At 43.9% G+C, this 20425-nt stretch overlaps 1 long non-coding RNA gene across 6 annotated transcripts in view; it reads right to left on the bottom strand.

The window, feature by feature from the left end:
- Window positions 1-1687: 1687 nt before the first annotated feature.
- LOC106028883 (uncharacterized) overlaps window positions 1688-20425 on the bottom strand; it is a 37651-nt gene continuing 18913 nt past the window's right edge. For 5 of the 6 annotated variants that reach the window (XR_010047786.1, XR_010047785.1, XR_010047784.1 and 2 more), the window contains 3 exons: window positions 11723-11844; window positions 10686-11097; window positions 1688-2730 (listed from right to left, as the gene is read on the bottom strand). This is a non-coding gene — a long non-coding RNA (uncharacterized LOC106028883). The remainder of the gene's footprint in view (window positions 2731-10685; window positions 11098-11722; window positions 11845-20425) is intronic. The other variant, XR_010047783.1, reaches the window with a different exon arrangement.

Consider the following 20425-nt stretch of genomic DNA (forward strand, 5'->3'; position numbering starts at 1 on the left):
GATAAGGTGCTCTGAGTTACTACAGGGGGGAGGGGGGGAGCAGAGGTCAGAGTGACATGTGGGAGATGAGGAGGTGAACCAACCTTGGAACCAGTACCCTCCAATCTTACTACCTGAGAGGAGACATCTTTATTAAGACATCTATTGCAGCGTACCTTATTACTTGCAGCTAACAGTAATTCTTTTTTTCTTTTCTTTTTTTTTTTTTTTTTTTTTGGTCTACAGGGAATAGAACCCGGGCTCTCACACATGCTAGGCAAGTGCTGTATCACTGAGCTACTCCCAGCTATCTTAATTAATTTAAGGGGGAATTCATTTTTGTGATTTCCTGATAGCATTTTATCACAGCCTATATGTAGATCTTTTAAAGTATTTCTACAGCCTCGAAGTGTAATTTTTTTCAGAGAAAAAAATGCCTTTTGTCATAGAATTCTGAGGACTTTCACTGTATGTGTGAGGTGAATCTGAATTTTTAAAGAGCTTCATTTGGAATGTGGCAGTATCTTCAGCTCGCATTCCATTTGCCCTGGTGATACGCCCAGCCAGCCTCAGGAGCTGCTGATTGCTTCTCTTCTCTTCTCTTCTCTCTAGGAGACTTGTGCCACTTGGCCCATTCGAGCTAGTTTGTCTGGTTGAGTTGGATGTTTAGGTAGAAGGTGAAACAACAAAAAGTTGCACACACACCCTCTATGTCTTTGCACCCTTTTGAGATATTTTCATTGATTTCAGTTTCTCTCATATATATATTGAACCCAGAGCCTTCACACTGAATTACATCTCCATTCCCAGATTCCCCCCACCCCAACTTTATTATTTATTTTGAGACAGGATCTTGCTAAATCATGAAATTCACCAGTCTGGACTCCAAGCTGCAATCCTCCTGCCTCAGCCACCCAGGGTGCTGGGATTATAGATGTATGCTACCTCACCTGGCTCAAACTTTTAAATGTTAAATCTCCTTTCAGAGGAGAAGGTGGTGAGTAAACTCAAATGGTGAAAAAGTCTGGTGTATAATTAAATGGCACTGAGCCAGGCATGGCAGACACACCTATAATCCTAGCATTCAAGAGACTGAAGCAGGAGGGTCACTGTGAGTTTGAGGCTAACGTGGGCTACATAGTGATTTCAAGGCCAGCCTGAGCTGCATATGAGACCTGTCTCACCAAAGCAGGATGGAGGGGCTGGGAAAATAGCTCAGCAGCACAAGTGCCTGTGTGGCAAACACAAGGTCCTGAGTTCTATGCCTGATACCAAAAGAACAAAAACAAAACAAAAAACAAGATGGCGACTGCCAGACCTGACTGCAGGCACTGGGCAAAACCAGGGCAATGGCTTGGGGATGGCCTAGGAAGACATTGCTAGAAACTTGGGGTATTAGGTGCAAGACTCCCCTTGCTCACCCTCTTTAATACCGCAGCCTGTCCCCCTGTGCCACCCCATATTTGATTGTGCCCCACTTTCCTTTACTCAGGTTTCTTAATCTTTTTCAGTCTGTAGACTTCATTAGCTATCTGGTGATGCCTAAGGACCGCTTCTCTGGATAAAGTTAGCTTGCTTTTGTTTCAATACAGGGCATCAAACCTAGAGCCTAGGCCATGCTAGGCAAGCACTCTATGGCTGAACTAGCACTTAGTCCCCAAAAAATGTTTCTAAATGTATTAAATAAAAAGCAGAAGAAGAATCTATATTGAGATACAGATACAATGTTTACTGATACATTAAGCAATAAGGCTTACCCACAGGTCCGATCGCTACAAAGTAGCGATGACGAGGATAACCATGAGCAGTTCAAGATATCTGCAACAGTTGTCTTTAAGATACAAAGTATCTGTGACTTCAATTGGTAACAAAGCCACAAGTATTGCTATTACCCCAGAGGCTGACTGCTCACAATGATTTGAAGATTAAGATTAATGAAGATACAGAACCCTACATCCAGCTTCACATATGACCTGAATTCTACTCGTGAGCAACCCCTTATGGGTCTCAGATTCTCAGATAAGAGTCGCTGCTCTTATCCCATTTTTCTATTTTGTGTAGCATTTGTCTTCTAGCATCATATATTTACTTCTTTTTAAAATTCTTTTTTAGTGTCTTGTTTTTTTGTGTTAAGACTGTAAATTCCATGAAGTCTTTGCCTGGTTTGCTGATGTGTAGAATAATGCATGACACTCAGAAGAGGTTCAGTAAATACTGCTATGTGCTGGGTGTAGTGGTGCATGCCCATAATCCCAGCACTTGGGAAGCTGAGGCAGGAGAATTACAAGTTCAAGGCTACCTTTGGCAACATAGTGAGTTCAAGGCCAGTTTGGACTACATAGCAAGATGCTGTCTCAAAACAAAATCAAAACACAAACAAACAAATAAGAAACCATAAGACTATGGCCAGATGTGCCAGCATCAAGGAGCAGACAAAAGGCAATGCATTCTCCTGTTTTCACTTCTGTCATTCAAAGAAATTCATTTGACAAGTGTTTACTGAAAATACAACTGTGACAGGACAGACCCAGACTTTAGGCACCTACGGCACATCACCCCAGTGTCTAACAGTGTGACCTTGGAGATTTGTCCAGTCCAGACTCAGTGTCTGCCTCTGCATCACACCTGCCAGCTGACCATGGGCAGGTTCTGTAACCTCTGCAATTTATGTCGATCTACACCATTTGTCCATTCATTAGTCACTGGAGGACTCACGGTGTGCTCGGTACTGCGCCCCATACTTGTGGTCTCCTGGGAAAAGACAGGAACAAAAACACAATGGCTATATTGTGTGATGAACGCTCACATGGGCCAAGAACAAGGTGCAGTAGGAAGGAGACTGTTGAATCGTGAGCCACACAAAGTTCATTCTCAGCATTCTGCTGTTTCAAGTAGGTATGGTGTTGTACTCCTATATGTCCAGCACTCTGGGAGGCTGAGGCAGGAGGGCTGCAAATGTGAGCCCACCCTGTGCAGTTTGTTGACTTACCAAGATCCTATCTCAAAATGAAAAACAAACAAAATAGAAAAAACAGGATGTAGCTCCATCTAAGATGCAGTGGAGGATGTAGTGAAGGACGTTATCATCAACAGTAACAACAGAACATTCCATCAGCACCCAAGGAATTGCTCATAAATTCTAAGAGATTTTGCATTTCTGGGATGACACTAAGGGGAAGCTATATACATAGTACATGGTGAAAATGATGAAATCTCCCTTTATTCCACCCCTTCACAACACAGGGCTTCACTGTGTGGACTGGCTTAAGCTTTCCCCTTCCTTTCCTGGTGCAGGAAGTGGGCAGGGCAGCAATGTCTGGGCTATGAGTCCATGGCTGTCCCTTGCAGACAGTGGAGAAAAGAGGCCTGTGGCCGCCCTCCCACTGCTAGTGCTGCCAGACACCCATGCAAGCAGGAGGGACTGTCCTGAGCAAGTGGTGGGAACACTGCTCTGTGCCTGGAGGGAGAGGAGGAGCCAGTGCTCCTGGCCATGTGATGGTCTGAGAAAGAGAACGAGGCACGTGGCGCTTACTTGTGGAAACCCACATGCTGGGCACAAAGGATGGCAGGGGTAATGGCAGGAAAAAGAGAGGAGGAGGAGCCAGAGAGGTGAGCTGTGGCCTGCCAGGCTGGGACTCCTATACTTCATCGAAGAATCAGGATTTTCCCAGAGCAGTGGGGAGTTAAGCAGTGAGCAGAGCTGAAACCTCTCTAAGCTGCAAGCTAAACAGAGGTCTCCTCCTTCAAGTTGTATGTGTCAGGTACTGTGTCTCAGGGAGGAGAAAGTAACAATGCTATGTAAGTGGTCAATGTGTTGGTTTGCTTAGGGAATGACAAGAATAAAGTCTACATGTATTCTACACAGATGCAGTTTAAAAGACATGTGTCTTTGACCTACATTTGTTTGAATCCTTGTGGGGGAACCCATACACAACAGAAAACTGACTGTAAGTATGAGCACATATGTGCATACATGCAAAGACATATCTCCCCACATCACACAAGCCCACCTGATGGCTCTAGAGCCCAAGGGCCCAGATACAAAAACTGTATCCCCTCCAAGGAAGCCATCCTGCCTCCCAATCCTCTTGCACCTTGGAGCCAGAATGATGTAGAGAAGGGTGTAGAATGCTGAACTCTGTGGCCCTGGTCACACAGCAGACAGGGAGAGACTGGACCATCGTGAACAGAACAGGATCAGACAATTAGATTGGGCCCAGACTTCGGAGGCTGTTAGTGCCACCCAGAGGTAGCCAAATTGATTTTTGTAGGTAGCAAAAGAAACTGAATAGTTTTGAGTGGGATTCCAAGTCGATAGAGACTCAAGACTGGAAAGAAAGGCCCTGGAAGACAGAAACTCACCTTGTATGATTCCCACCTCATAAATCATCAAATCAGAGTGATCCCTTTCTCCAGTTCTGCAACTGTGACACCAATTTGCTGAGCAAGGGTCCTTGGTGTGATACTGTCATTCTCACCTGACTTAGCGCCAGAAACATATATATATGAGAGAGAGAGAGAGACAGAGAGACAGAGACAGAGACCTCCCCCCTCCACCCCCACCTTTCTTTGGAACTAGGCTAGAACCCAAGGGCTTCCCACTGAACTACATCTCCAGCCAGCCCTTTCTAAAAGTTGCTATTTTGAGAAAATGCCTTGATAAGTCACTAAGTTGCCCGAACTGTACTCAAACTTGTGATCCTCCTGCTGCAGACTTTCAGAGAAGTGGGATTACAGACGTGCATCACTATTCTTTTTAAAAAAATACATATAATTTGTGAAATTATGGAAAATGTCTATACTTACAATACATTTATTTATTAGTGAAATGACTGACTAGAGTTTGATGTTTTTATTGTAATTTTAATTGTTATTTATTATTTGGGTTTTTAGACAGGGTTTCATACGAAGTCCAGGCTGACTTCAAACTTGCAATCTTGCTGCTCCAGTCTCCTGAGTGCAGGGATTGCTGGTGCGGGCCACCACCTGCCTTGATGGTCTTTTTAGTATGGCCTCAAGTCACTGTAAATGTATTTTCTTCCTAGAGTATTTTTAGGTCTGCAGTTGTAACTGGGGGTGTCTGCATAGTTCTAGGTCAAGTCCTCCATCAACCCAGACTGAGCCCTAACCAGCTGTGCAATCCAAGCCTACATAATTAGCCCATGGGTAAAATGCCAAAGCAATCAGTTCTGTGTCCCTTTATTTCCTCCTCACTGTGCAATGTACATATCTCTCTGTGACAGTGTCCCTTTATCCCACAGAACTGTGACCAAGTGACAATTATTCTACCCCAAACGACTGCAACAAGACCTTAAACTTAACTACCTTGTTTGTCTCAGCTGTAAAGTTGCAAGAGCTTTTGTTTAAAGTGCACATGGAACATGGCGGCCTGTGCCTATATTAAAATGGCACTACGCTTGGAGACTGAGACAGGAAAATCTCCAATTCAAGCTCAGCCTGGGACACTTAGCAATTTAGTAAGAACCTGGAGTTATAGGTCAGTGTAAACACAGTGGCTTCAATCCCCGTACCACAAAACAAACAAATGCATGTATAGAGCATAGAGATCTTTTGGGTTTCATATTTCAATGAAACATTTTACTATCACAAGTATTATGATTTTTTTCAACTGGAGCTATCCAAGCCCTGATAGTTTCCATTAATTCCCTTCTCTCTCCCAACTATTCTCTATTCATCCTTTATTCTACCTTTAAAGCAGGAAAAAAGAAAATAATTATTTAGAAAGTCTCTACTCCTGTGAGAATAACAACCTACATAGTTTGAGAGATTAGTCAAGCACAATGTATAAAACAACAACAGAAACAGTTTCTTAAACTCTTGGACAAAAGAAATCAAGTTTGCCCTGTGATCAAACTAAATAAAATTTCAAAAGAATAAGTAAAAATGTAAATGTCAGACAATTTATTTTCTTGTTCCTGTGCTTTTGTTCTGATGGGTAAGTTAGGTAGCTAGACTCGCAATTAAATTTGTATGAATTAATGGATACTAAGAAGTTGCTTGACAAGCAGCTGCACAATCGACTGATATACATCCTGAATATTGAAATCTGGGTATACATAAAACAACAGAAACAGTGGGTATAGTGGCACATGCCTGTACTCCCAGCACAGGGTAGGCTGACGCAGGAGGATTGCCACAAATTCAAGGCCAGCCTGGGCTATACAGTGAATCAAGACCAGTCTGGACTACAGAACAAGATCCTGTCTCAAAAAAAACAAACAGTTGTTAACAAACAGTTAAACAACACAGCTGCAGTAACAGATAAATGCTAAAGATGACCTAGCATTATGAAAATTCTTTATGCTCACTGCGGCTCAGCCTGGTGTATAGCAGGAGATTCAGGAACCCAACCAAGCCTCGCCCACCTGGAAATGGGAGCTCCAGAGTAATTCCACCTGCTGGATGGGAGGAGGAAGCTGGGGGTCTCCCTCAGCGATTTCCATGGGCCAGGCTGAGGAGTGGCATCCTATCTTCTGTCCACACTCTGTGGCCAGCACTCAGTGATATGGGTAACCTAACCACAAAGCAGACTGGGGAATGATTAAATAGGATGCAGCTCCTAAAAATAATAAGCTGGACTTACGCACATTGTCAAGAGGAAACATCCAAGATGTAATTAAGTACATTTCAGAGTACAATGTGTTTGCATAATATTTATTTAAAAATGCAAAACTCTACTGCTGCTCTGTCTATCTTTGCATAATCCTGGTACAAGTCCCAGGAAGATGAAATACCCTGGGCGCTGCATCATATCTGCTACTACAGGGACCAAGGATGGAGATATCAGGAGAAATGTGAGGGTACTAACTTTTTCTTTGCACATCTTGGGGACTCCCCCCACCCCATTTCTAATAATGATTATGTACTTACTTTGGGGTTTTAAAAATGAAATGTGATTTTAAAATACCAAAACAAAGTATTTTATAATGACATACACACATATGTAAATAGGTTGAAGCCTTCATAAAATGAAAAAAAAATTTTGGGGGAGTACTAGGGATCAAACTCATGACCCTGCACTTGCCAGGCAAGTGCTTGTGCTGCTGAGCTAAATCCTCAACCAATAAAATGAAAGTTTAAAAGGAAGTGGAGAGGAAGAATCTTCACTGTAATATTTGATTCTCTAGAAAGATACTTTCCAAAGTGGAGCAGGGCCTGTATGCCTCCCAGGGTATACTATACCCCAAACAGGGTACACAATGCCCTGCTCATTCAAGCTTAGCTTGTTATTGCCTCATTAGAAATTTAGTTACCAGTTTCATGCACGTCAGAAGTGCCTGCACCTAAATATTTGGATCCTAGACATATATGAGTACTCTCTCTCTTCTTACTACATTAATATTCTGATTTTAATGGAAAAAGCAAAGCTACTGTGTGTTTTGGTTGGAGTGAGTCAACTCCTCACACCCCAAATTATTCAATAGACTTAACCAATACTACCAATACTAGACCAATACTTAATCAATAGACTTAACTAATACTATGAACTGAATCCTGGATTTTCCAAAATCCAGCTTGTGTAAACAAGGTGTAGTGGTGCAAGCCTGTAATCCCAGCATGCAGAGGCTGAGGCAGGAGGATTGCTGTGAGTTTGAAGCCAGTCTGAGTTACATAGCAAGTTCAAGGCCAACCTGGACTATGTATTGAGACCCTATCTCAAAAAATAAGTTAAAAAGTTTTTCTACCCTCTTAGGGCTGGAAGGGCCACCTTGATCTGCTTGGCAGTTTGTTTTCTGGCCTGTGTCATTACCTACTTTCCAGTCTGTATTCTCCCTGCAGGTCTCAGAGATTAAAGACTCCGCCTTCAGAGTCAAATCTCCTTTAATATTTGGCCTGGCAACTGGGTATGGAATATTGGCAACAAACACACTCATGCAAGCAGGCACATAGTGATGAGCTTCAGGTGGTTATTCTGTGAAGCAACACAGGGCAAATTATTAGCAAGGCCCCTTCAGTTACCAGGAATCAGAAGTTTCTTCTGTTTTGATAGTCATGGGTGCTTGAGTTTGCTTTTAGTCAGGGCTTTGGCTCTTAAGTCAATTCTGCTGTGAAGGATAAATGAGGGAAGGCGGGGGGGGGGGGGCTTCCTTTCACCCTCTCCCCTGAAAGAGATTTCTTGGAAAAGGCCCTATTTAAGTTGCAAGCATTGTTTAGCATTATTTGAGGCCTAGATAAGAAAACATCAATAGGAAGCAAAGCAAAATGGTTCAGGAAAAGAGAATGATAGCAAGGCGGGGACATTATCTGACCCGCACAGAGGGACATGTGGGTTATTTGTCTGAAGCCTGCCTGACTCATGGTTAAACAGGCAGGTTGATCAGACCAGATCGCCAGTTTCTAGATACGCAATTGAATGATTATCTACTGTGTGAATGACTTGAACCAAAAATAGTAGAACAATAGTGTGAAACAGTCCTCCAGAAATTCAGTCATACAATTTTAAAGTGTTTATTGATTTCTGCTATTTATTCTGTGGCATTCAATGGTGAACACCTTTGTTTGGCAGTTTTGTAGTCAAAAGCAAGACAGAGACCCAAACAGAAACAAAATACATGCAGTATGTGATAGAGGCCAACGAAAGATTCTGACTATACATTCTGTTGACTTTTGGGGGAGGGCACGATCACATTCTGCTGAAATGGCCAAGGAAAGCGAACATTTAGAGCCAGATACTCAGGGACAGATTTGATTTAGAAAAGCAGAGAGAAAAGGGAAGCTATCTGCCCCAAGATGGGCTCACATAATACAGGGACATTTGCATAGTGCGTCACAGTTTGCAGGGCTTCCTGCCTACACACGGAAGGGAAAAAAGAGCAAGGTTTTTCAGAGCCGAGTGGCGGGACCAATCTGACCAATCTGACAGAGCAGAAAGCAATCATTCCTCCTTTCCCCCTCACTTCTATCTTTTCTTCTTGACCAAGGTTCACGGTTTCATATTGACTTGCTAATCCAAAGCACTTTTACAGGGGGCTTTCTCTACAAAGAATAGCCTAAGAGAGCTGAGGGACTATTTCTGAAAGAAAATTGTCTTACTGAATGGCTGTGTGTGTGCACATGTGTGTGCATGCATGCATACACGAGTGTGTGTGCACACAAGCAATGCACACATGTCCACTGACGGTTGGCATGAGAGATTTTCTAATTGGGATGAAAAACACATTTTGTGGCTTGTGATCTCAAATTTAATCCCTCCTGGATTTGAAGGGCTCCTTTTCTACCCGGCCTTCCTTCTCATCCCTTCTCTGCTCAAATCTGTTCTTATTCCCTGTTTCGTGGCCCTTTAGCTTTCACGTTTCTCCTGCCCTCTGGGCTCTTCTGTCTGCCTGGAAGTTGCCCTAGCTTTCATTCCCAGGCCAAGCCCCACTCCTTCAGGAGCTCTTCTGCTGGGAAGGCACCTAAAGGTCGTCTGCATCTCTCTCCACTACTCCAGGGCTTCTTAATTCTTGGAGGGAGGTTGTAACATGGAGAATGTGATGAATCCCCTGGAGTCTTGGACATATACAGACAGACACACACACACACATGCAAATATGTGTCTAATTTCAAGGGACTCATGTCCCTCTGCAAACATTACTTTTCTAGATCACAGTTGCTTACTACAAGCCATACACTTCAAGGTTTTAAAATATATTTTGATATTATTCTGTGTAATGTGTTCTTCCTAACTGGACTAACCATAAAGGTAAAGTGGTTTTAGACACTTCTGGTAACCTTTATGGAACTTGGTACAGGGCGGATCACATAGGAGTATTTAATATTAAAAAAGGCTCAATAAGCAAATGAGGGTACACACATACAATGGAGCATCTTCAGTGATAAAAATAAATGAGATACCAGGTCAAAGAAGACAGGAGGAGAACTTAAATGCATACTAAGGGAAAGAGCCAATCTGAGCAGGCAACACACTACAGGGTTCCAATTATGACACTGCAAAGGGGCATGACTATGAGATCAGAGAGGATCTTGGTCACTGGGGCCGGGGGTGTGGGATGTGAAGAGGTGGAGGCAGTGAAACTCTTGTCTACGCATTGTAATGACTCTATAGCATCCAGTTTTCAAAACTCACAAGGATGGAACTAAATGTGAACCACAAACATTACTCAAAATAGTATTTCAGCATTGGTTCAGTTATAAAAATGCACCACACTGATGCAAGATGTTAATGAAAAATGGAATGGGGATGGTACATGTCTGTAATCCCAGCACTTGGGAGGCTGAGGCAGGAGGATCACTATAAACTCAAGGCCAGCTTAAACTACATAGCAATACCGTCTCTCAAAAAAAAAGTCTTTTTAACTTAAAAATAAAGATTTTGGGCCAGGGATTTAGCTCAGAGGCACAGGTACCTGCCTGGCAAGTGCAAGGTTGTGAGTTTGATCCCCAGTACCAAAAATAAATAAATAAAACAAAGATTTTGACCAAAGTCTCTACTGGGATAACGAATGCACAAGTGTCTTAATGTAACATGGGTAGTTTAGCTTTTTAAAGTCATACACACTGTTGTCAAACTTGCTACTTGGCTTCATATCAGCACAATCCAGGATTTTACGGTAAATTACCTGAATGACTAAGATATATTCTCATCCTATAGACTTTGTCCAATCCCGATGCCAAAGAAAAATAGCATTTAATGTACAAATTTCAATTTGAAAGAAATCCATTAAAATATCCTTAGTGAGTCTTACCATGAGTGGAAAGAAGGTCTGTACAGTCATGTTGCCTTTTGAAACAGTTCTTTCTTCTTGGTCTGTTTTTATGTTCTTAACAGAAGCTTGGTGGAAAAGCCATATCTACCTAGAATGAAATGAACATTTGGAGCCCCAAAAAACCAGCTGAGTGAATAATGGCACCAGGTTCATCATCCTGTTTTCAACTTTGAAAGATCATAATTAGGATGACTGATCAGGAAGCGTCTTCCCTGGGGTTACAGCTGAATTGATTACAGTCAGTCCTGATATCCAGAGGTTTCACATCTGCAGATCCAGCCAATAGAGGATCCAAAACATTCCTGAAGATTGCATCTGTAGGGTGGGGGATATAGCTTAGTGGCACAGCGCCTGCCTGGCAAGCATGAAGCCGTGAATTCATTCCCTGGTACTAAAAAAAAAAAAAGATTACATCTGTACCAAGCAGTACATTGTCGTTATCCCCTAAACATTACATGTACTAACTGATGGTATACAATGACACAGAATTAGGTGTTGTAACAATCTAGAGATGAAAATGTGTGCAGGTTCTGTTGGAACTCTACCCTATTTTATACAAGGGACTTGAGCATCTGCAGATATGGGTACCTGCGGAGAGCCCAGAACCAACCCCTCCAGCATACTGAAGAAAGCAGATTCTGAGGTCAGGCGGGGATTTGGCCATAGTATTAACCACTGCGACGACTGACCCTCCTCCTCATTGATCCTCAGGGGGTACCATCTTGTTCATTTATCAGGATGACTGGATTAAGCAGGAGTGGTGGTGCACAGACTGAGAGGCTGAGGCAGGAGGATACCAAGTTCAAGCCCTGATTAGATAATTTAGTGATTTAATAAGACCTTATCTTAAAAAAAAAAAAAGGCAGTGGTAATGGCTGGGGATGTATGAATCATGTGTATTCAATCCCCAATGATGCCAAAAAATTTTAAAAATTAAAAGATTCATTTAAAATTAATTTTAAAAATTAAAAAAATTCAAAGTCTATTATCTTGTCCATCTTAACAAATCAACCCACCTGATTGTAAGAAAGCACTTCATTACCAGATGGAGAAAAGGAAAGCTTTTTTCCTTCTGCTCTGCTAACCTCTCCTCTTCCAAGCAAGCAACTCTCACCAGCTCCTGGCTGTCCTGCAAATTCTAGATTTGGAGAGAAAGGGGGTAGATGGAGGGATCAAGCACAGGGTTCATAAACAAAGGCTTTCCGTGGCGGACACTGCTGGGCACCCTGAAGTGTCTACTCACAGGTGCATAGACGATGTTCAAGCCCCTCAAAGGGGCCACGCTGGTCTTGCCGTGCTGCCCTGGCCCCAGCCACTGATCTGGTCACAGGAAGCATTCATTTGCTTCTCTGCTCTACCATCTTAAATAATTACCAAAGACTGTTTATCACATCATGCACAGGCACTTGCCCAGGCTCTCCTCAGAGCGCTCAGGCCATGCATTCCAAGGGCTTAGCCCAGGGGTCACCATTGTGTACACACAATAAATCTTAGTTTGTCAAGAATCTGGGTAGTCACAAAGCTCAGATGGCACAGTTTTCCTGTTTTGGTTTGGTTGTTTTAGCCAACAGAAGTCAGGGAGGGCAGTCACTGCTGGGACAATGAATGAGACGCAAGAATGTCTGAGCTCCAGAGGGGAGAAGACGGGTGAAGCCCAGCAACGGAGAAGCAAAGCAACCAGTCAAAGGGGAAGGAGAGAAGTCGGTGAGGCAGGAAGAGCAAAAGGCACGGAAGGAGGAGAAATGGAAGTTGGGGTGGTGGGGGTGAAGAAGGGGGAGACGGAGGAGGGAGCCCTGGAGTGGGCAGCACCAGGTCGCACAGAGGAACCAGGTCTTTTGTGCCTGGAGCCACGCACTCAGCCACCTACCATATGGCTTCTGAGGTGCGGGAGGGAAGCAGAAGCGGCACACAAAATGCCAGTCAGTGCCACTGACATTGAACCATCGTAATCTTTGGAGGCTCGGAGAAGGCTGAAAATATAAACCTCCCAGGCATGAAGGAGAGCAGTGTCTCTCTGTGTATTTCATAGATCAAAGCTCCGAGAGTGTGTTTGTTCGGAAGCCTCAGTGGCTCTGTTTTACTTCTTTTTTTGGGGGGGGGTACCGGGGATCGAACTTACAACTTCATGCTTGCCAGGCAATTGCTTATGCTGCTTATGTTTTTATTTCTTATTTTATTTTTTGGTACTGGGGATTGAACTCACAGCCTAGAGCTTGCCAGGCAGGTGCTTATGCCACTGAGCTAAATCCCCAGCCCTTGTGGTTCTGTTTTAGATAAAGTTGTTTTGTGCAAAAAGTAGTAGCTCATGTTCCTGATGGTGACCCTGAAGCCTGACAAAAACCTGAAGGAAACTTCTGAATGTTTGAGTTTTCAGAGAGAGGTTAGTTGTGTAGAGTGTGGTTTGAAAGAGAATGCAGGTTAAGTGTTGAGTGTTAACTGTATTCTAATTTTTTTGTAGATTGATTTTTTTAAAAAAATTATTAGTACATAATGATTACAATCATAATGACTATGTAATTTTTTCCCATTTACCATGGGGACCTGGTACCTGTATATAACACATCTTAATTCTTTTTATTTCCCTCATTTACTGAGCTTACTCTCAACTCTTCCTATGTCAGCCAGTCTGCATGCCATGCAACAAGTTCCTTGACGCTGCCTCTGCCTGGCTGCAGACCAAGGGTCTCCTGGCCATCCACAGGGTCTCCTGGTTCCCAGTGGCAGCCAAGCTGGCTCAGCCCACACAGCTCATCAAGCCCTATCTACTGAGTTCAGTCAGCCTCCTAATCACATTTCCTTCCCCAACAGGGAGCTACCCATTCCAGGTTCCTAGCCAGAAACTTGCCTATCAGGTTCTGTTCCCCTCACTCTAAACAACCTACTAGCAAGTCCTGCAGAATTTTCTCAGATCATTAACCAGTGTACATCCTTCATCTCCAAGGTCACCACCCTCGTTTGACCAACCCCATCCCTCCCCGAGAGACAGTAAGCCCTGCTCCAACCTCTTCCTGCCCTCCCCATCTGCTCTGCACCAGGTGTTCCCACAGGCATCTGGGTGCTGGAATTGTGTGTGTGCACCTCCATGCCTAGACCCGCCTCTCCTAAATTTTTAATCTTTTCTCATTGATGGTTTAAACCTCCTTTCATGTTTAAAAGCCCTGTTTGACTGAATTCAGTCTTTCTTCTTCTTATTACAACTCGGGGTAGGAATAATTTATACCTCCCTGGATTTTATCACTCTCATTTATTTTTCCTCAACTTCTTCCCATCTCAGAAAGTTTATTCTCAGAAAGTTTTAGGAAGTTTCAAAACTAAGCCTTCCTCCTCCTGCTTCTTGAAGCACTCTCCTCTCTGTCTGTTATGCTCCCTCATATTTGTAACTCCTGCTCTTCCTCCCCCAACACTTTCTCATCCATCTGTGCCTTGTTTGCACCCTTTGCTCCTCAGCCTGCTGTTTTCACTCTGGATGTCCTCCTTGGTGGCCACGCACACTCCGACCTTTCAGTGCTATCCTTACGCCTGGTGTCTGGTCCAAGGCCCAGCCCAGATGTCTTGGAGGCTGCCTTTTAATAGCCAATTGTCCACTGCACATTTCCAACCAAAGGTCTCCCAGGTGGGAAGCCACCAGAGCTGCCTTTTCTCGGGGATATGTCGCGTGCATGGTGGATCTTTTAACTCTAGTTAAACAATCCTTCCTGCTTTCATGAAGATGATCACATCTCTCCGAAAGCCCTTTGAAGCTTCCAGGCCAGTGTCCTGACAGGATCTCTAAGATCCTGTCATTGAGAACATTCTCTCTTGATCTCATCTGTCCCTGTCCCTTGCTGCATTTGGTTCCCAGCTTTCTGCACAGTTTAAGTTTCCCTGTCTCCGTCCTGCATGGCCTTGCCCCATGGCAAATGGTTTTCTGTGGTTGGGTGGGTTATCCCTGCTTGTGGCATTTGCTGACTTCTGTGGCATAAATCCTCCTATTGATCAATCTCAAAGTCCTAGCATGAGCCTGGTGAATAGCAGTTGGAAGAGATGGGCAGTATCACCCTTAGACAGAATTTCTATCGTGCAGAGCTAATAGACCTTAAAAACCCTTCAAGGAAAAAGAAAAAAGAAAGCTTTAAAGGAAGAAACAATGGTAAACTGGAGTAAAATAGTTAGGAAGTTATACATTTGTACTATTTACTATATTTATTTTTAACATAATTTATTTAATTGCTCACATAGATTTTAATTTTTAACAATGGCCATGTTTAACAATCAGCAGGCAGGATGCCTGAACACTTAGCAATCAGTACCCTAGAGCTCGTCCCAGGCAGCTCCTGTGCAGGCTCACCCTCTGCCAGAGATCCCCATCCCCACTGACGTCAGTCAGTGCTTATGCTTCCCTACCGAGTAAGGTTACATTTTGTGACAAGAAGTGACAAGTGATGATTGGGGTGTATTTCACCCGATCTTACTCATGCCAGCTTGGCTCATCTCACCTGGGAATGTGCCACCTTCCCACTCCAGCTTACATACTTCCCACCACATCACAGGATCTGCTTTGGATCCGTGTTCCACCCATTCTCCAGGCTTTCTGTGCCTCATTCATCTCTGTAATCCCAGCAGCAGGCTGGCCACATACATAGTGGTGCTTAGTGAATTGTTATGTAAAGAGCTGAAGATTCCTTTCCTCCCCTATCTGTATTCCTAATCATTCTGGGAAGCACTGTTGGCTGCGTGATCGAACAGCACAAGTGCCAGCCCTCAGTGAAAACAACAAAATATCTGTTGACTGGATGAACTGACCAAGTGACCAGAATGTCTGTGAACAGGAATAGTTTACTCCTCTCGATTTTGCGGGGAGAAGGGGTGTGTTATCCCATCTGGTCCCCTGACATGAGATCTCCATGTATATGGCTGCTATGGCTCATGCTGGGTCTATAGAATGCCAATTCACCCCTTGTGGGGGAAGTAAATATGTTAGGGTTCTGCAGGGAGACAAGAGTCCACATGGTGGATGGAAAGCTAGATGGACAGATAGATGAGAAGAGATTAATTAAGGGAATTGACTCATGCAATTATGAAGGCTAAGATGTCCCAAAACATACTACCTGAAACCTGAGTCCCAAGAGTGATGGGAAGGTGGGTAGGTTTAAGTCTGAAAGCCTCAGACCACAGAAGCCAAAGGCATAACTCTCAGCAAAGACGAAAGGCCTGAGAAATGGGGCAAGGGGTGTGTCATGGTAGATTTAGTACAAGTCATGGAGGCCAGAGAGCTTGGAGTTCTGATGTCCTAGGGCTGAAGAACAGATATCCTAGCTTTGGGAGTGAGAACAAGCTCATTTATCTTTTTTAAATTTTATTTTATTTTTTATCGGTACCAGGGATCGAACTCATGACCGCCCACTTGCAAGACAGGCACTTAAGCCACTGAGCTAAATCCCCAGCCCCAAACAAGCTTATTTGTCTTCCCTCTGCCTTTTTGTTCTGTTCAGGTCCCCAAACAATTGACTAGTGCTGGCCTATACTGGGGGCGACCTTCCCCATCTGTCTGTCAACTCCTATGCCAATCTCCTCAGAAAGCATTGCACAGACACACTCAGAAATAATGCTTTACCACTTCTCTAAGGATGTTACGGCTTGTGTCTCGATGTCCCTCCCCAAGCCTCACGCACTCGTAGATGGAGCTTTTTGCAGGTGACTGGGTCAAGGGTGCATGGTATTAGATTAAAGGTGATTTTAGAGTTGAGGATTAGCCATGGATTGGCTTAGCATAGCTCTGGCAGTGAATAATGGGAAAGTGCAACCTGAGTGTGGGTGGCACCACCCAGTAGGCTTCTGACCTGGCTGGGATGAAACAGAAAGGCAGGTCACTGCTGCTGCCTGTCTGCTAGCCCCGCTGGGGACTGTTTCTCCTCTACCATGATGCTATGCCTTGGAGGCAGCCGCCCATGGACTGAAGTCTCTACAAACTGTGAGCTAATATGAAACTTTCCTTCATTAACTTGTGGGTATTGGGGATTGTGTCCCAGCAATGAAAAAGTAATTAAGACAGAATCCCTAATCCAGTCAAGTTGACACCTAAAATGAACCTTTCCAGGGCTCATTCGTGGCGGTTATACACTGATGCTCTACAGCTCTCTGAGCCCTGACCTAGTCTCTTAAACTGAAGGAAAATTAACACTCCAAGTCATCAATCTGACTGACAGAGAATTAAAATAGCTCACAAAGAAGAGTTCTCTACTGGTCAGAACAAAACAGAGACTGGGCATCCTTTTGTGACATGTACTATATGGTTACATGGGATGGATCAATGGAAAAGAATTTAAAAACGTACTCATGATTTTTTGGTGTGTTTTGCAGCAGGATGCTTGTCATTTTAATGGCTACGGACTCTAATTTCTAAGCCTTTTCAGAGTAGCTCATATTTTATAGCCAATTAGCTGTATGGGCTTATCTTACAGCACCCAATTTACCATCCATCTACACAACTGCAGCTCCATTCTCGCTCACAAGGAGCACAGTGCATGCTCTAGAATTATTTTGTGCTTCGCTGGGACGCCTTGTTTATATAACAGAATCTTTTTGTTTTCCAAGATGATTCAAGAGTTCCATTAAGCAACAGCAAAAAGTAGCTGTCACTTCCCCAGAGCAGATTTCAATCTTCACAAAATTTATATTTCACAAATAAATATTTAAAAGCAAATCATAACAGAGTTGAAACCAACAATGTCACATATCACCAAACTACGCCAGTTAGTCTGGGTCCATATCTTTTAAAAATTGTATGTTACTGAAACTCAGCAAGAGATACTCTGTCCCTAAATGGAAATTAGATCCTGTCTACACATGCATCAGTCTGAGAAGCAAATTCAATTAATCAAATGCAGGTTTAATTCAAATTCAAGTAGGCATAATTTGAAAGCTTAATTTTGGCTTGGACTCAATTTGAAAAATATTGAGGTTTCTCTAAATCTCCTTTTATAGGGAGATGTTGTTTCTTGCAAATCTGAATGCTGCATGCACAGCCACTCTTTGTAACTTTGATAGTGGGTTACATTTTTGTTGGGTAGATGTTTCCCAAGAATGGAAAGGGAAGGTGTAGTATAAGTCAGAAAGATGAATTGTGCTTCATAACATCTGAAAGCCAAATTATTCCCATTGAAGGAAAAAATAGGACAGAATCTTCTACATCTGTCTTTGAGGTGTTGTTCAGGGCAACTTCATGGTTCTTGACTAGAAATGATTCCATGGTATGATTGAGTCTCTTGGAAAGGCACAGTGGAAACTAATTTCTGGAATCAAAGTCTACATGTGGCATAAAGACTCAGCAACAAACTGTTAAAAGGAAGAAAGGACAAGAAGAAAAATAAGGAAAGGACTCCTCACTCTCAAAAGGATCACATGAATAGTTGACTCTACAGATGAAAACTGCCAAGGGCCTTGGACGAGGGATACTTCCTAGACATTTAAGGCCGACCCAACTGCGAATACTTCCAATGGCATGGAGTAGATTCTATTATAAATGAGAAACAACCCCTTAAATGTGGTCAAAGGCTGAAACTGGCCTATATGACTGGCTATCTCAAAGCATCTGGTAGGTGCTAGGTAGCGAGGTGGGATATTCCTGCATTTCGTTTAGAGAAATTGCTTTTCATAAATTTTAGATGCGTGCAGGAATAGATGGTTGAGACACAGCAATGGTTATAAATCTGGGACCAATACCTTCCAGCTCCCAAATTCAAGGCCTTCACATGCTGGCCTTGGCACAAGTGGAATTCACGTCAGAGAATAGTCTTCCACAGGTGGTAATTTACACCTTCTGCATCTTTCTTACTACCATCCTTGAAAAGCAGCAGTGTGCAGGAGTGTTAAAACTGCTCTCTTCTACTTGCACATCAGAAAGGGTTGGGTGGAAGGTCTTTCCAAAGAAGGGAAAATCAGGCTGAAATGGTCTATACTCTGTGGCCAAGGCTGGATTCCTACCGAGCATTTGCACAAATGTGGGGAGATGGTACTAACCCCATCTAGTTGGGGTGAACTTCTCAGACACAGAAGGAGGGACAAATGGCCCCCGTGCAAAAATCAGACACCTATCAGATGCTTTGACTCAAGCCAAAAGATTACAAAAGTTTTTTCCTGTTCTGTAAGTAGCATTCATTCATTCCGTATTCTAAGCAGTTCAGACAAACATGGAAAGAAAACTTCTTTTGCATTGACCATGGGCACTCACAAAAGCACCTCCTGTTCTGTGTTGCATGTTGTGGACCAGGCTTAAGTGCTAAGACTCTTCACAGAGGCTGAGGAGAGTGGGAACTGAGGAGGCGGGATGAATTGAGTCCAAGGGACACAGGAAAAGCAGGACTGGGACAAATACATCCATTTCTCCACCTTCCCATTCCCAGATTTAGGGAAAGGGTTGAGGGCCCCATGGCTCTGCACTGATAACCTGGCAGTCCCCGAGAAAAGTGAGTGGTCACACAGCCTCACCTGCAGAGCTTGGATGACTTCAAAGAACCTCTGGGTACAGGGTCAGTCCTCTGGGGGAGGCGCCCTTCAATTTGAAGAACACAGAGGAGTATTCTGGGCGGGGCCTGGACCTGTTCTGTCCAGAGTCCCAGAGACCTCCAGGCCTGGATCACTGATGTCCCATGCTTGGTAGCTGACCCTGAGACACCTTACCTATGGCAGTAGAACTCAGGAATTCTAGAACTCAGGGACCATGAACTTTCTAGATCTTCTTTGTAAGAATGTTAAGCACTAACACTCAATTCAGTGATGCCATACATAGGATGGCACACTTTGCCAAGAGCAGGTATCAGGCAGAGCTGTGACACTGGACCAGGTCTCTGCAGTGACAGGACAAGTGACATGCAGACAGATGGAACCTCCTGGTCCTATCAGCGTTCACTCTCCAGGAGCACCTGTCTCTGTGGCCAGGGTCCACTGCACCTGGCTTGTCTAGTGACATTCAAAGGGTGTTTCTGTGGGGTAGTTTGGGTGGCTCCCACACCTATGTGCCCTGTCTTATGTAGAGGCAGTACTCCAGCCGCTTTGTTGAGAAGGTGACATGTTCCATGTGATAGCAGAGTCCTGTAATGAAACAGGCCAGGACATGAGCAGCTGGCCATCAAACCTTGCTCTTGCCTATGTTCACTGACTTGGCCAAGCTGGAGTATAACTCTTCAGTCAAGGGGACACTCATTACAGCCTTGCCTGAATCAAGGGTCAGCATTACCATTGGGAAGAAAGAAGTACACAGATGTCTTGGTACAAGGTACAAGGAGAGTTCTGGGGCTGCCCCGATTTAGGGCTCTAGGGAATTGTGATACAGATCCCGAGCAACCAAACAAAGGCTGCTTGATGAAGAAGGGGCTTCCTAGAATTGGAGGAACTCAAGCAGAGCCAGGTGCCTCAGTGCCAGGGATGCTGCAAGGTCCAGATGTTTCCAAAGATTGTAATGTTGGCACTGACCTACAATCTACTCGACCTCCACATCCTGTGCTCTCAACTTGGGTCTGATGTCATTGTCACTGGGTGGCAAGTTCCCAGAGCACAGGAGATTGTCTCATCCACTGTCCTCCCAGGGGTCTACTCCACAGGGGAGGTGTCCCGAGCCTCTCTCCTGGTGTCTGCTCTGCACAGTGTCCCGATTGCGTGATGTTCTGCCCACTTCTCCAACCCCAGCAGTGAGCCTAAGTTCTATCTCAAACTCAAACTTGTCTGACAGTGCAGACTTGTTG

The sequence above is a fragment of the Cavia porcellus genome, unplaced genomic scaffold (assembly GCF_034190915.1).
Source record: "Cavia porcellus strain 051 isolate PalLab524CR breed Dunkin Hartley unplaced genomic scaffold, mCavPor4.1 scaffold_6, whole genome shotgun sequence".
Classification (NCBI taxonomy): Eukaryota; Metazoa; Chordata; class Mammalia; order Rodentia; family Caviidae; genus Cavia; species Cavia porcellus.